This window comes from Notolepis coatsorum, assembly GCF_963971535.1.
Source record: "Notolepis coatsorum genome assembly, chromosome: 3".
Lineage (NCBI taxonomy): Eukaryota > Metazoa > Chordata > Actinopteri > Aulopiformes > Paralepididae > Notolepis > Notolepis coatsorum.
This window is the reverse complement of record NC_140167.1, coordinates 89516203-89522202: the sequence shown is the minus strand read 5'-3', so window position 1 is coordinate 89522202 and position 6000 is coordinate 89516203.

Genomic DNA, 6000 nt, shown 5'->3' with positions numbered 1-6000 from the left:
GTTAGATTTTTTTTTTTTTTTTAATCATTTCAGATAATGGTTGAAGAAGTGAGTCTTTAGTCGACGGCGAAAGATTGGACGGGATTCGGCTGTCCTAACTGGGATGGGTAGTTCTCACACACACACACACACGCGCACACACACACACACACAAATCGAAGTTTTAACTTCGATTTTTTTTTTTATGTTCGAAGCTTGTGCCATCGAACGAAACTTCGAAGTATTTAAGACAGCCCTAGTGTCAACCATACAATAATACATACATAACCTTGTCAACACGTAACCTTCTCCATCACCAATAATTCAACTATCAACACTTCTCTTTCCAAACGGGTGCGCATAACCTTATTATTATATTATTAAAATAAACACCAACCACAATGTGTCCACCATACAAACCTTCTCCTTCAACACTATCAACAATTCAACAATGTTCTATGAGTCTCTCAGGTGGTTTCTTAGGTCTAGAAGACCTTCTCAATGTCTCAGCCATTGTGGAAGGTGAAGGAGGCTCAGTGTGTTGCATGTCTGCTGCATCACCACCGCGTTATGATAGTTCAGATTCAGTGTCACCGCTTGGTTTCTCTGTGTCCTCCTGAGTCTTCAACAGACTCCTCCTATTTCTCAAACACTTGTCCATTCTCAGTCTCTACGGCGAATGACCTGGGACCTACTTCCCTGACGACTGTTGCTTTCCTGGTCCAGAAATCAGGACCCTCGATCCTCACAACATCATTTTTCTGCAGGGGCTCCAGTAGGGCTGGGCGATATGACGATATTATATAAATATCGGGTACAGTTCATTAACGATACACTTTTTTAACGTATTGTGGATATCGTGATGTTTTGCCCAAGAGGATTGTGTCGCGTCAATCTGGTCCACACCCGTTCAAACTTTTGAACAACGCCGCCCCCACACACACTACTGCATCAAAGTTACTAATTATTATTAACAAAGGCATTCGTTTTGTGGCATTAACGTTATATAGTTACACGTTCAATAACATTAGCGTATTTACCCAAACATAGCAATGTCCGATGACGACATAGATAGCAAGCGTTACTGTTCATATCTCAGCCCGTGCGGAGTTGTGCATGCCCATTCTGCTGTCTGTTAATAAAGTTTTCAATCAGACAGATGTATGGAAAGGCTTTTATTATAACATTCGTTGCAATAAAATCATTATGGCTTGTTTAGTCATGCTGCGGTGCGCTGGTAATCACTCGTCTGCCGCAGGGAGCTGTTGTTGTCGTTGAGCTGAGCTCAGCTCTCGTCAAAATCAATTGCGGAAGTAAAAAACGCATAGAGCTTGCCGATTGGTGCTAAGAACAGCAGGGCGGGTTCAATCGGTGTGACGTAATTGGCAGACTCGACTGTCAATCAAAATTATTCTGTTGCCGGCTGAATGATCGAATGAATGAAAACGTTATTAACGATTGCAGAATGGGTACAATACAGTACAGCTCAATACAACAACAGTGGACTGGGGGATGAAGACCAGAAAAAGGCTTTCGGCTTTTTTACATAAGGGTCCTCCATTTTCAATTCATCAAAACATTTAGAGACATACAAATATACAGTAGTTTCATAAAAATGCTAAAATGCTATTTATTTATTGATTGATTGATTGATTTAAAACTTTATTAACATATTGTAGAATGGGTACAGTACAGCTCAATACATACAATTGTTAAGGGGATGCAGACTAGAGAAAGTCTTTCGTCTTGTTTACATCAGGGTCCCCCATTTTCAATTAATCATATTTCATATCTAAATCATATAATATCTCATTGCTAAATATATGCAATATATAATCTAATAATCCAATAATCTAAATCTAATATATAATATAAAAATGCTAAATGCATGGGTATTTTATTTAGTCTTTAATGTTAGCTTGCAAACTCAAATACTGTCTTGGTAAGCCTCATAATGAATTGTTTGGGGAAAAAAAGAAAAACATCGTGATGTGTATCGTGTATCGCCGAAAGGTCAGAAAATATCGTGATATCATATTTAGGCCATATCGCCCAGCCCTAGGCTCCAGTCCCCTTGTTGTTTTGTCATAGTTCAGTTTCTGTCTGTGCTTGAGTCACATCCTCTTGTCGGACAGTTCTTTGGTGTCCCTGCCCATGTCCTTTTCATCTGGAATGTGTAGAAGCGTGGTGCGCAGCTTGCGATGCATGATGAGCTCAGCAGGGGATGCTCCACACTCCAGAGGTGTTGCCCTGTAGCTTAGCAAAGCCAGGCATGGGTCAGTGTTACTGTCTCTTGCCTTTTTAAACAGCCTCTTAACAATCTGGACCCCCTTTTCAGCCTGTCCATTAGCCTGTGGATACAAGGGGCTAGAGGCAGGGAACAAAATAAGCACCCGCCAAACACCAATGGCGTGTAGATTTCCTCTTTGGCTGGTAAATTACCGAGGCTACTCAGCCACTCTGGCGTGTAAAAAAAATGGGAGCCATATGAGAGTATTATATCAGGGCTATACAGTGCAAGCATTTCATTCGCATTTGCCCCTAAAAATAGATTTGTGCGAACCGGGAAAATCATTTAGGAGCAGTGTGCGAGTAATAGTCTTTTGTAGTGGGTGTGTCAACTGCGCAATTGTCATTTCATAATAGAGACGGAGCAGCGCGGATCAGGATGTAACCAGCTCTGTAACAACTCATCTCGAGTGACGCTGCTTCTATGTGCAACGAAAACAGCAGCGGTTCCAATTGTCTAACATGCTTTGCATCCTCGCCAGTCCTGTATATACCCACGTTGCGCTAAAAACCTTAACTACTGTAATAGTATCTGCTAACTGAGTACTCCAACTAAGCTAACCTGCTAACCACTGTAAGCCATGACTGGGAACGCTCACATACTATTGAGGGAAGGGTAGGGTTGGGCACCGAAAACCGGTTCTAATAGGAACCGGTTCCTAACTTCCGTTTTTTTTTTTTTTTTTTTTTTTTTTTTTCACTTTGTTAATTAATACCCTAGTTACAGTACAGCAACCAAATTAAACTGTATCAAGTCAACTGAAAATGTGAATAGTATGATAAGCTCGAAATAAGCTGTGACCTGTTTTGACCTGCACCTCAAAGAATCGGAATCGAGAATCGTTTAGAACAGGAATCGATATGGAGAATCGGAATCGGAACCGGAATCGTTCAAATCCAAACGATGCCCAACCCTAGGGAAGGGGGGGCTCTCTGTGTCTATCTCTGTCTATTTCTCTGTGTGTGTGTGTTGCTCTCTCTCCTGAACCTATTTCATTCAAAAGGAAGATATTGATGGACAGTAGCTATAGTATATAGCTCAGTAGCTAATTGTATTCATTAACTATTATTCAATAGCGTTTAACTTATAATGAATTAAATAATTGTATAAAGTATTTTCCATATTCTGTCATCTAATAATATATTCAATTACCTTTCCTATCTGTATCAAAGTCAAAATGTTGGTATTGTGACAACACTACAAAATACAAAAGCAGCATGACAACCCAAATCCTTTGCGTCTAGTATGCGTGTAACTGTTCCGCAACAGTAAGTGACTTCCGGGGTAGGCCTGATTGGCCCCGACAGGCACGTGACGCGCAACTTTCTCTGCCGCGCGGCAGAGCTTGCGGAATGATGTAACCGTCAAAATCCGCTATGACTCTCATTCAGCGCTTTAGCTCACCTCGCAGAGCAGCGGTCCTGCGATCCTGCGGTCCGTTGTTGACGAGTTCGAATCCCATTGAATTTTTTTTTTAACGTGATTTTTTTTTTAACGTGTATTCTTTCGCCGGTTAAGGTTAGGCATGGTTAAGGTTAAGGTTAGGCATTGTTTCGGAGTTGGTTAAGGTTAGAACGGTTAAGTTTAGGCGCTGTTAAGGAGCTGGTTAAGGTTAGAGTTTGTGTTAGAGAATGGCAATAGACAGCCTATTTCCGCGCGACAGCTCTCAGCAGCCTCGTTGCGCGTCCTGAGTTTGCCGCGTCACGTGCCTGTCGGGGCCAATCAGGCCTACCCGGAAGTCACTTACTGTTGCGGAACCGGTACACGCGTCTAGTATAGGCATGGGCCAATGTGTGATTTTGGTGGTATGTGCTATTTGCACAGATGTTTGTCCCTTAGTATGCACACGCACAGTATAATATGCATGCAATAAATAGTTTGTTAATAAACTCTGTTATTTGAAAAATGTTCACTGTGCTCCTAAATTTCTTTGTGTGCTCCTAATTATTTTTTATTTAGGAGCACATGTGCTCCCTGGGAAAAAGGTTAGTGTAGGCATGGCGATATACTAAAAAGCAATTTATAATTTTTGGCTGGTAAAAAATCTGCCTGGCTGGTAGTTTTTTTAATCTACCAGCCACCTTGGCTGGTAAGCCAAAAAGTAAATGTTGTTCCCTGGCTAGAGGTAATGTGTTTAAACCCATACTGCTCTGCAAAGTCTCTGAACTCCCCACAGTCATATTGTGGACCATTGTCACTGACTACACATTGTGGGATTACATGCCTGGCGAAAAACCCTTTCATGTGTGTGATGACAGACTGTGCTGGAAAGCTGCGCACAGGGAACAAAATAAGCACACGCCATTCGCCAATGGCTTGTAGAATTAATGTTTGGCGGCTAGAAATTAAGATCTGCCCGCCACCTGGCGGATTTTGCGAGAAGCATGCAGCAGCAGCTGCAGAGCCACAGAGCAGCAGTGTTTTCAGCTCCGGTCTGGGGACCGCTCAGCAGCGCCCCCCACCCAACAGCTGAATTGCCAATGGCTGAATTAGAGTACTGCACCGTGCGGGCACCGCTGGTGGGTTCTGTGGCTCTGCAGCTGGATGCTTCTTGCAAAATCCAGCACCAAGCTCCCGCTGACAGCATCGTTGTCATTCCTGCTTGGTGAAGCAACGATGAAACAAATGTAATGATTGTTTCGTTCATCGCATAGGCTATTTAATTTTAGCCTATTTTAATACAATTCAAATAATCAAATTGTGCTTGGAGGGAATTATTTTCACCGGACATTATGACCGGAGAGATTTAAATGTTCGGACTTCAACAGACTTCAACTTTTTTCTCACAACGGGTCAAGTGCATCTAACATGCTTTGCACCGTCGCCATTCCTTTATGCCCACATCGCCCGAAATGAACGTTACGTTATCAGAGGCAGAGCAGAGCCATAGAGAACATTGTGGACTGAGGAAAGGGAAATGGGGGAGGGGGGGGTGCGTGCGTTTGGAAAGACTATGAAGTCAGTCAGGAGTATATTATAGTAAACTGAGGATTACTGAGGATGGACAGATAATGTTGATATTCAAATATAAAAAAGTTTCGAGAGGAGTGGAAGTTTGAAGACAGACTAGACTACAATATGATGCGGGGGTGGTGAGTTGAAACAGTGTGTGATTGATTGATTGAAAAGTTTATTAACAGATTGCAGAATGGGTACAGTACAGCTCAATACATACAATTGTTAAGGGGATGCAGACCAGAGAAAGACTTGTCTTGTTTACATCAGGGCCCCCCATTTTCAATTCATCATAACATAATATGATTTGTCCCGACCCCACTTCTATGTTTCAATAAATTATTTGCATTTAAAACTATTAACACTGACTCATTCCTTCAGTCCACTAAAAATTATGCTAATATTCCTTGTTGTTTATGATATTAATTGAAAATAGCATATGAGAGTATTATAGTAATAATAACACATGGCGATATACTAAAGCTATTTATAATTTTTGGCTGTTAAAAATTCTGCCTGGCTGGTAGTTTTTAAAATCTAGTCAAAAAGTTAAGTTTGTTCCCTGGCTGCGCTACTTCTGGGTAATTCGAAAAATAATCAATCACCAGAATAAAGTCCTTGCCTTGTAGATGAAACAAATCAGTGCCCACCTTTTGCCACGGTACAGTGGGAAGGTCTGCTACCAGCATTGGCTCTTTGGTTTGTTTGTAGTGATGTTTGAGACATGTTCCACACTTCTGTATCCTTTCCTCAATGTCCCTATTGATGCCTGGCCA